The sequence below is a fragment of the Protopterus annectens genome, chromosome 2.part0, assembly GCF_019279795.1.
Source record: "Protopterus annectens isolate FY-2018-M chromosome 2.part0, PAN1.0, whole genome shotgun sequence".
Lineage (NCBI taxonomy): Eukaryota > Metazoa > Chordata > Ceratodontiformes > Protopteridae > Protopterus > Protopterus annectens.
Window position 1 is genome coordinate 1,597,414,742 of NC_056728.1, and position 12,500 is coordinate 1,597,427,241.

Here is a 12,500-nt window from a genome sequence, read left to right on the forward strand (position 1 = left end):
TTTAAAAGGGGCAGCTCCCTTAATACAGAAGATGTAATAAGAGATCTGGGGACCCAGGTAGATAGTAATCTCTCCTGTGTCAATCATATTGCCAAAGTAGTTAGGAAATCCCTCTATGTATCCCATCTAATTACTAAAGGCTTCGCATCTAGAAATAAAGACATTATAGTGCCCCTCTACTGATCACTCATCAGACCCATCATAGAGTACAACGCCCCATTTGGGATGTACCTCACAAGACATTTCCAACAGCTGGAAAGACCACAAAAGTACCTCATCAAGAGGATTACTGGTTTCAAACATATGTCCTATGCAGCCCTACTGGAAAAACTCCAGCTGCAGTCAGTGGCATATTGCTTACTCAGAGGTGATCTCTGCCTGACTTACAAAGCCAAGTCCAACTCACAATTGATGGACATGCTCCACCTAAAGCAATCCAAGTCACTGCGAGCCACTCGCTGTAGTGACCTAAACCTAGCCACAACAATAAATAGAACAGTGGGATAGATTCCTGTCACAGAGTCTCCCCATGCTTTGGAACAAAATTCCTAACTACATTAGGCAGAGCCCCTCACTAACACTCTTCAAGAGAAACCTTGACAAGTGGATGGGTAACAGAAAATGCACCCCTGGGATCACTTCATTGGCTATTCTTGACAGAGGCTCAGTTAATTAATCAATGGGGCGGCGAAAGCTGACACACTCTGGCTAGGCTTATAAATGCCCTTGGGCAGATAGCCTAGTACCTACCTATGAACCTATGAACCTATATATATATATATATATATATATATATATATATATATATATATATTTGTATTAATCAGACAGCTACAGGTAAAACTCAATAAGATCTAAAGGTCTTCACATGTTATTTAAGTTTAAAATGCCTAGGTGCCATTGTAGTCACAGTTCACTTTCCTAGAGACAGCATTATTATGGTAGTCCCATGGAAATGTATATGTTTTAACTTATTGCAATGAACACTTTGCAATATCAGTGTCATTATATCATTCTGAGTAAACCAACATTAACAAAGGTGCATCTGCCAATAAACGTTTTTCAGTACTGATGCAATTATGAGCACTCATTCCTTTTTATGAGAAACCAAACCACAAGTAAGGCATAATCTAAGTAGTGGAGTAGATGGGTAAAGATTAACCCTATAAATTTTGGTTAGGTGAGGCATGCTGTGCTACAAAGCCACTGTATTCATTTCTCCAAGAAGTAGTAAACACAGAGTTAATTAAGAGTATTACAAATGCAGAGTAGTATTTCAAAGCCTCCATAGAAAAATGAAACACTTTACAATACTATTTTATGTTGTATTATCTATTATAACATTGTGTGGCCTGTGATAGCAAAATCTATACAGTTTTAGATGACTGCAATATTATTTTTTTTCAGACTGCAAAGAATGCAGAACACAAGAATAATTACAATTGATTGATTGTAATGACAGATGAGATGCACTGATGTAGCCAAATTATAAAAAAACATGATGTAAGATTATGTCTTGATCAATGGACAACTACTGCTGAACGAAAACCCATTTTTAGGGCAAACTGCTACTGTCGAAAATTTTCTCCTGGCAATATACTTATGAACCGAAGAAATCCATCCTTTACTGAAAAGATCTTACAAAAAGGATTATTTTTGTTGAAATATAAAAGAAACATTTTCTTAGTATATCTCAATGAAGTTAAAACTATTGAACTGAAATAACACATCAGACGTGATAAATATTGCAAAATCTGACTGTTCTGGTCTAAATGTGTTTGCATTATGATTTGCATATTACTTTTTTTCTCATAATATTACTGATACAGAGAACATTGTTGCTTTGCTTTGCTTCTACAAATCATATTATGCAAGAATTGAACCAATTTTACTTAATGCTTTAATAGTCATCTTTTAATTTTTCAAATCTGTGCTGATGGAACATATTCAAAATCTCCCTATGAGGGTTTAATTAATAAGAAATTAAGTCAAAAGTGTTCATGTGATAAAGTAAAAGATTTATCCAGGATTCATTAAGGCATTCTAAGGTCAAACAGGACCTCCAATTTATTTTAATTGCTGAAAATTCAAAAGCATATCAATTAAATTATATCAGTTTAGTCTTACTATTAATTGTGAATTTTAAAACCTACAACTGACTCATTAGATTAGATCATGGTGACATTCACATGAAAAAATAGACTCTGAAATATAATCCTTACTACACATCATTTAGTATCCAGGAAGGCAGTTATAGAATGTTTAATAGGCCAGCTTCACTTGCATACATCCTTAAGTATGCTGACGGTAAAATATGCAAGATGAATGCATCTACTATTTGAGGTGCATCTACCTTCTGCATAGATAGTCAGTTCTAAAATGGCCACTGACTAGGAAACACTGACTTCTGCATGCTCTCACTACTGCCAGACAATCTACTAGAATCACCTGCTATTGCTGCACTAAATCTTGAAATAAAAGACTCTACAAAACAAAGATAACCAAAGTATACTTGCTTTTCAAAAACATTTCTCTGGACTTGAGGCTTTGAAGGGCTGATATACCTCACTTCTCAAGAGTGCAGTAGCACATACAGCTACATGTGCTTAGGTCAGACAGCACTGCAAGGGCCCTACAAATCCACAAGCAAATAAAGCAAATTAAGGAAGAAAACAAAAGGGGAGAAACAATATTCCTATCAAGATGGAACAAATGGAAGCGCAATCCTCAAAAACTAGACTGTCACTAATTATCTCTCCAGAGAAAGAAACATCCACAAAAAGGCAAAAAACAACCAAATCACTGTCTGATACTTCTAAACAGCCCCAGAAAAATAAAGATGAGCATTCCTTCACAACTGAGGATCTAAAGGCAGCACTAACTCCACTCCAGTCTGAAATCCAAACATTTTCTTCAAAACGAACCCTTTTTGGCAACAATCTGGAACAAATTATCACAAGGTTGGACCAAAACGAAGCAAAAATAATGGACAACGGAATTAAAATACAGGAACTTCAAAAACCTACTTCTACTTATGAATCATCCATAAAAGACATGCAACAAAAAATAACTGATCTGGAGGCTAGAGCAAGGCATAACAATGTGCTGATTAGAGGTATTCCTGAGATGTATGAACATCCACAACTGCTTGCCATTGCAGGAGAAATATTTGGTCTATTTATGGAAAACAATGACCTTGCTCAAACCTTCACAATTGAAAGAATTCATAGGGCCCTGACAAAATCACAAGTTCCGGATACACCTAGACAAATTTACACAAGGATACTGAATGCCTCACATGATCAATTACTTTTGCAAGCTGCAAAAAAAAAGAAGTTCATTATGTGGAAAGGTTCAACAAAAATTACAATTTCCCAAGACTTGCCGCTCCCTATAAAGCAAGCAAGGCAAACTCTCTCACCCTTCTGCAAGTTTCTAATAAACAAGAACATACAATTTCAGATGAAATATCCAGCTATTCTTTCCTTCCAGCATAAAAATGTTACATACTCTGTCCAAAACCTTCAAAAAGCAAAATCTGCGTTCCACAAAGCGTTCAGAGAAACTCCATCAACCACCAACTAAGCATAAAACAAAAATGCTTGGGTATTCATCTATTTAAACATCAATTTAAACAACCAGTTTGACCTCAACAAAAAGAAATGCTCTCACATACCTCTGAGTCTCGAGACACTGTTCGATCCATGCAGGGTTGTAATGGCAACCACACTAGCAATCCCCCAACTCCTCGTTCTGAACAAGGTACTGTTTTTATACTCCCTTGCCTCCTTTCTTCATTTTTCTTGGTCAAATTCAACTTACCGTCTCAATGTTTGAATGGTAGGCCAAAAAGTAGTTGCATCTGGTAATCCAGCGACCTATGACCTGCAAGTACATCTAGCAATTATCACCTAGAGGAAAACGCTTGATCTCCTGCTGTTCCAGCTTGCTCTGGACGAGTGTGCACTGTCACAAAAACGAGACTTCTGCCTACCTATCTAAATCCTCTACATATTAAATTAACACTTTCCAGCTGCTGTGAGGAGACAGGTGGTATTATCACAAAGCTTCATAATGCTGTGTAAGTGTTTATTTCTTCCTTTTTTTATGAGAGGGTTGGCTGATGTCCTTCTGGGCAATTGAGTAACTCCCCTAGTCTAGTCTTGTAGGATATACGAGCTGGAACAGAAAGGAGACACAAGAAAAAAAAGAAAAAAAAAAACAATAATAAAAAAGAAAGGTGGAAAGGATAGAAAAAATAAATAAATAAATAAATACATAAATAAATTTCATATATATATATATATATATATATATATATATATATATATATATATATATACTTATATTACAATCTTTCAATTACCTGGTTTCAGGAACAAACTTCTGTACTGGAAATTATTAAGGATTGTCCCAGACCGGAAACAATCAGATGATTTCTGTTGTGCAATGCCCTTTATGTTACCATGCTCGGACTTACGAACTGCTCCGGATAGATCGAGCAACAAATGTTTGTAATCAGCTGTAGGTCATTCTATCTGATACAAGCTGTCAGAAAGTCTGGAATAAAAAATAATGATTATGCCTGCATTCTGAGGGGGGTCTCTCATCCATTACAATCCATTTTTCCTGTAATAGCAGGCTCAACAAACTATAAATAGCACTGGGCAATATGAGTTTATACTCTCAGGATCATGACCTTATACAAAACAAAACCTTTACCAAACTCTATCTGATGGATGCAATTTAAATTAGTTGGAAAATACAAAATTGAATTATGATTAGAGCTATGGCTGCAACGTCTGTATCAGCACTTCTGTATACTAAAAATGTTCTTCGTCCATCCATAAAGTGACATTTATCAAACATATATGACATTACACCAAAATTTTTTTTTCTTCTCTTTAGAGAATGGGAGGGTCAAGCTGAGGAAATTGTGGAAAATGATGCCTGAGTCTTTCAAGTAGTAATTTGCCCTTCCTCGGAGAGGTATGCAGAGACTAATGCCTAGTTTAGATCCATCAAAGATATCTGAGATTTTGGCCTAGAGCCGGGTCAGAAAGGCTACATTGTTTTGGTACCCAGATGACTTCCCTGCCGCAGATGTTCCTACACATAATTCTGGATGCATCAGAGGCCACGCCTCTATCACAGGGAGCATTCTCAGCCAGATGTGAGATCTGATAGAAGTTGTCCCTCAACTAAATTTCTGATCTATAGTAGTGATTCTGTAGCACCACATGTCTATGTATATTTTGTTTTTTTTTATACACAGAAGGGTGCTTATTTGTATTCCTATCTATATTACTCAGGGCAAAGCGGCGGGGGTTAACACGGGTGGAATAGTACTCTGGGGTACGATCACTGTGAGGCCAGTACTGAGGCAGTGTATCTTGGCTCAGCAAATAAATGGGTGAGAGATGGGTGCTTGCTTCTGCCTATTCATACACTGCGACACATAATGTAATGATGGGGTAGTGGTTGTCAGGAAAAGACATAGCACCTTCAGATGCCTAATGAATCATATATTATGGTTTTAAATTATAATTGGGATTCATAATTATTGTTTGATTCTCAATGTGAGGTACTACATTGGGCCAAACCCATACAATCATATTAAAAAGCACTACTTTAATTTGCCCATCTGTAGAAGGGTAAGGCTGTCCGAGTTATTTTACGTATGCTGGTTATCATCGCATCCTAAACAGCCAATTAATCAATGTTATCTTAGAGTAAGAAGTCTGAGTGTGTGTAGTAAGTTGGATTTTGGAATGTTGGGAATTTTTTGTATAATAGTTATATAAATAGTCTTTTCTTAGCTCTTTCAGATAAAGGTAGATTGTGGTTAAGCACGGGGAGTTGTCTGAGAGAGATGGCTGTCACTATTCCTTACTATTGGTGTAAACTTACCTTAACAAAAAAAAAATATATAATAATAATCTTATCTCCTATCAATCCTGTTACTTATTGCTTTAGAAGCTAACAACCCGTTTATACATAAACTCTTCTAACCCTAAAAATAAAAACCTGGCTCTAACATCTCACTAATTACTTGTCTAAATGGTATTGATAGATTCATGGAACATAAATGGCTTACAAAATAAAAGAAAAAAGAACTTAGTACTCCACTTAATTCAAAAATCTACTTTTGAAATTACTCTTATCCAAGAAACGCACATGACAAAAGATCAATGGGTTAATGACATTAGAAAGAAATGGATAAAACAAATAATAACTGCGGAGAATAGCACAACCTCCATAGGGGTAGCAATAATTATCAAACATTCTTTCAAAGGATCAATAAAAAACACTGGCTGTGACTCAGAAGGCAGATGGTGTTACCTAACATGTTCCATCCCACCCCACAAAAGAGAAATACTTATACTAAATGTATATGGGCCCTGCTTACACCATTCCTCTAGAAATACTTATACTAAATGTATATGGGCCCTGCTTACACCATTCCTCTAGAAATACTTATACTAAATGTATACGGACCCTGCTTACACCATTCCTCTAGAAATACTTATACTAAATGTATACGGACCCTGCTTACACCATTCCTCTAGAAATACTTATACTAAATGTATACGGACCCTGCTTACACCAGTCCTCTTTCCTGTATGAAATCGACTCACTCATTGAAAAATCCATGACCATCTAATCATCCTCGGCGGAGACTGGAACATGACCATCAGTCCGGAACTAGACAGATCCTGTAAAACTAACAAACAACCCATGGATATTACTAACACTATTAGAGATATAATGGATGATTTTAACTTGTTTGATCCTTTTGAACTCTTTAGAAGAGACCCCTCTATTAGTAAGTACACATTCTTCTCCGCCTACCACAAATCCTGGTCCAGGATAGACTTCTTCTTAATCTCATCATCTTTCTCTTTCTATGAAATAATTTACAGCAGCGATCCTAGAACTACCTCCGACCATGCCAAAATTAACCTTAGCTTAAATATCTCCAAACCTAACTAAGAGAACTGCACCCCCTCAAACTGGTCCCTTAATACAAACCTCCTGAACAATAAGATTCTACATCGAGAAATCCAAGAATTTCTGTCACAGACAATTACCTCCTTTGAGAAGTCCGATATACCCCTAGACGTACAATGGGCAGCAGCTAAAACTACTTTAAGGGGTACCCTTATTCAAAAAGCCTCACTAATTAAAAAGCAATTGACATCACAAGCATTAGCGCTAGAAACAGAACTAAGAAAACTAGAATCAGACCTGTAAACTAAGTTCTCTTTAGACATTGAAAAACAGATGGTCAACATTCAGAAGCAATTACACAAATTACACCTAAACCAATACTCTCTTATGGAGTCCAGACTTATTCACAAGTATGCCGAATGGGCGCAAACGCCTTCCAAGATTCTGGCAAGGATAATAAATGTCAAACCCCCTCCTACCACAATAAAACAAATTAACTATAAGGGTCATACTTTCTTCACAGATGAAGAAATCATACATGTATTTCAAGAAGTGTGCGAGGAAACCTATGGGCCTCAAGCACTTGATTCAGAAAGTTTTAATGACACTTTCCTAAACGAACTACAATTTCCAACAATAAGTGACACTCACACAAATTTACTAAGGATGCCCATAACCAAGAATGAAATATCGATGGCCATTAATTAAATGAAACCAGGTAAAGCCCCAGGCCCAGACGGCTATGTGTCAGAATTCTACAAATCCTTTAAACAGGTACTAGCCCCCATTTTACTTAAAAGTCTGTAATCACATAACCCAGTTTGGTATATCTGATCTATATAGTAATAATTCCAGGACTATCTTTATTCAAAAATCTATCGACAGTAACTTCAATACCAATGACTATCGCCCAATCGCCTTAATTAACCTTGACATAAAGATTTTATCCTCTATTCTAGCAAGTAGATTAAAAAATGTATTACCGCATATTCTCTCATGACCAACTAGGTTTCATGAACAATAGGCATGTTTGGGATAATACTCTATCCACTGAAGTCATAACCTATATGACAAAGTGCGACAAATCTCCTAAATATGCTCTTTCTGTTGATGCCCAAAAAGCTTTTGACAGGGTAAACTTGAACTTTCTCTTTAAAATTATGAAACGCTTTTCCATTCCTGATAAATTCATCAAAATGGCTGCAACCCTTTATATTAAGGCCTCTACTACTTTATACATGAACAAAAAATACTCCAAACAAATCCAAATAATAAATGGTACAAGGCAGGGATGTCCACTATCTCCTTACTTATTTAACATCTATCTTGAAGTACTACTGCTAAAACTAAGCCAAAAAACATTTCACCGCTCAGTTTACTTATATAAAATACCAGTAAAATACACCACCTTCGCAAACGACTTAAATATCTACTTGGATCTCCCCTCAACTGAACTAGGGAAAATTCTTAACTCTATAGACAAATGTTCACAAATCTCAAACTACGCCATCAACCCCAATAAATCAATAATCTTCCCACTAAACCCCCTTGCTCACAAATAATTTTTTGTACCAGAAACAAAGATCAAAGTTAATTATTCACTTAAATATCTGGGTATAATATTTACCCATCCCCTACAAGAACTAATTAATAGCAATCTATACAAAACATGGTCTAAAGTATTGGTAGACCTCACAAAATTAAAGAATCTAAACCTGTCTCTCCTCTCAAAAGCAGCTATTATAAAAATGAATATCCTCCCCAAAATTCTTTTCCACTTCTTTGCCCTTAATCAAAATATCCCAAACACTTTCTTTTTGAAAATGAATACTGCACTGGGTAAATTTATTTGGTACCCTAACAATGTCAGAATAGGTTACACTAAACTGACACTTTCCAAAGAAAAAGGGGGGCTGGCCCTTCCGGGTTTTCTAACTTTCTATCATATAGTAAACGCCAGTCGTATTGTGCACATAGCTAATCACCAGCACTCAAATAATGTCTGGAATCCCTTATGGATAAAAATATACAATGCACACATAAGTGCATCCAACATTAACCTGAGAGCGTCAATCTTTCTTAACCCTAAAACTCTCAAGGATCTCAAAATTCACCCTATATTAATAAAAAATATCATTGGTTTTCAAAACCTGATAACATCTCTTGGTATGCAACACTCCCTAACGATGGCCCAACCAGTCCATTTAAATCCCAACTTTAAACTGAGTAACAACATGTTAAATCTCAATAGTTACCCTCTTATCAAGAACTGTACAGTTTGGGACTTCTATATAATTAAAGACTTAGTAAAATCACAAACACCACACCAAACCAAGTAAAACAACTGCCAGTACTGACAGTTGTTTTACATAATTAAAGACTTACCATTTGAAACCATTGTAACGTCATTAGCAGCCAATAAAAATACTATATAATCATTAAACAACTATTATACCTCATATATCTGGCTACAGACAAGATTGCAGTTCTCCCCTCAGAACTTCAGCTGTATCAGACTCTAATAGACCAGCTTCTTTTAAGGTCTAAAATGGTCTCAAATGTCTATAAACTAATAACAAAAATAAAACACAAAGACAATACACTATTCTCTAAGAACTGGGATAGGCAAAACAAGGAAATAACGATTAGCCAAAAACTTGATGCAATTGTCACAACATTAAAATTAACTCCATTCAAAAAGCTGATATATACTCAGCTCATGATAAACAATAACTCCTATCACAGGCCATCATTCCTAAATAAAATTAACCCAAATACCTCACTTCTTTGCCCAAACTGCCCCAACTCAGTAGCAGATATATTCCATATATTTTGGTCCTGTAAAAATGTGTACAAACTGTGGTGTTCCCTAAGAGCACAGCTTGAGAAAATGGGGCACATGAAGTCAACTCTATCCTGGGAAATGGTGATTTTAAACATATTCCCCAGCCCCTTCAAATCTGAGACTAAACATATTATTGTGACACTCTCTGCGTTACTTAAAACTTACATTACATTAAACTGGTTAGACAGATCCAAAATGTCTTGGAAAAACTTCCAGTTGATGGCTGTTCAATATGTATTGACAAGCAAACTGAAGACTACTAGCAAAAAAAAAAATAAAATATTTTCAAAAATATTGGAATAACCTTATAGAAGTTTTAAAATAATACTGTCCCTAGGTATATTTTTCTCCTCCCTTGGGTTGACCTCTACTTTTCTCCCACTTTATACCCCTCTCTCTTTCCCGCCTTAACACTGGGTCAGATACTTTACATTTCTAATCTCTACTTTCGATCTAATCCATGAAAGATCACAAACAGAAACCTTACCACCACACTTTCTTCACTCTTGTTCATGCAATAACAGCTAACCTCCTTCTCTTAACATCCTATCACTTAGTGACAGCCGAATGTATATAATGTATATAGTTAAAGCAATAGGTCTTAGTTATTTGAATTCATATCATCACAGTTGAATATTCTGATACCTGTATCTTAACTTACTGCCTCTCACTACTCTATGTTTAAACTACTAAGCACTTGCATTGTGATGGCAATTATTTGCTCTTGTTATACTGGACTGTCTGTTCTTGTGTTTAAGCAGGTATTACTAATTATATTCATATACTCATACTGTGCCTGTTGTTAACACTGTTTGTGTTTTTCAAAAATGCAAATAAAAATCATATTGCAAAAAAAATAACTTCTGCATAGATAGAAAAGCAATATTGTACAGACAATACTAAAACTGTAAAATCTAAATGCGTGGAGACACAATTTTCGATTTTGTGATTCCCAACAGCATTTATCCATTGAATTGTCTTTATTTAATGTGTTGTTAAGAGACATGAAATATTTAGATTGATAGAGAGGGAGGCTGTTGCTATAGTTAACAGCTTTTCTGCCTGGTTAGTTTGATCAACAGGAAAGCCAGTCAGCTTTGGTGTGAGATCACTCTAATATGCCCCTTCACTGGTACTATGCAATCTCAGAGTTTGTATACTTTAGAAGCAAGGACTGTAAGAGGCAAAGTCTCCTATACTGAAAAAAAAAAAAGAAAGAGTTTTTGATTTGCATGCTCTGAGACTTGTGTTTTCGATGTCTTTTTTCAAGCTTTTTTGTCCGTCTGATGAGTGTCAGTCTACTGACATATCTTTAACTTCAGTATATTCATAGATAGATAATGCATACACACACACACACACACACACACACACACACACACACACACACACTCACACACTCACACACACATGCACACACACACACACACACACACACACACACACACACACACACACACACACACACACACACACACACACACACACATGCACACACACACACACACACACACACACACACACACACACACACACATTTACTGAGATCAATGTGTGATTCTCAAAAAAATAAATCAGATAGTGTATATATGTGTGTTGTGTGTGTGTGTATGTGTGTGTGTGTGTGTGTGTGTGTGTGTGTGTGTGTGTGTGTGTGTGCGCGCGTATGCTGCCATGCTCAGTTATGTGTGTTGTGCTGTAATTTGTTCTTTTCATCAGTATGTAGCACTAATGCTGCTTCCTGATGTGAATGTGTAAGTGAAGAATTGTGTCAGGAAAGGAGTGTAATGTTGCATCACATAATTTATATTTGGGCTAATGTATGTCTCCATGATTATGAATGATTCTGTAAGGATCAAAAACTATTGTAGCATCACTACAAATATCAGTTTATGAATATAAATACCAGTTTCATGCTTCAAATATCAGTACGAGACATAACATAGAAAGACACCAAATAAAAAAGAGTCCAAGAATCGTATTTCATGATTGCATATGTGAATTAATTCATGTTATTTTATATCTTCTGGAAAAGAAGTCTGCCCAAAGAGAAGTTTGTGTCAGCATTTAAATGATTCATCAAGATCTGTTTCAACAATATCTCATTAATTCAAAACTTCATAACCTATCCCAAGACTGGGCAACTTCACAATAGGTTATATTAATTAGACTAATATAGTTGTACATCCCTATACTGCTCCCTTATCAGACCCATTATTGAGTACAATACCCCCTTCAGCATATGCCTTGCCAAGCACATGCACCAGTTGGAGAGACCACTGAGGTTCCTGACCAGGAAAATTCAGGGTCTCAAACACCTATCCTATACAGATAGGCTAAAATCCATGTCACTCTACTCAGTCTCATACAGACTGCTCAGAGGTGACCTGTGTCTGACATACAAGGCCATTTCAAACCCAGCCTTGAAGATTGCTGCATATCCATAAGACAAACTCCACTTGTGCAACATGCATGCGAGGCCTTAACCTGGTCTGTGACATTAATAGAACTTGTGGACAGTATAGATTTGTGTACCAAAGACTTCCCTATCTTTGGAATAGACTCCCTGTCCATGTCAAGCAAAGTACCTGTCTAGCCCTCTTTAAGAGGAACCTGGATGACTGGATGGGAAACAGAAAATATACCCCTGAGATCCCACCTGTGTTCCTGCTGAACTGGGGGAAAAGGTGCTGACTTTGAGGGA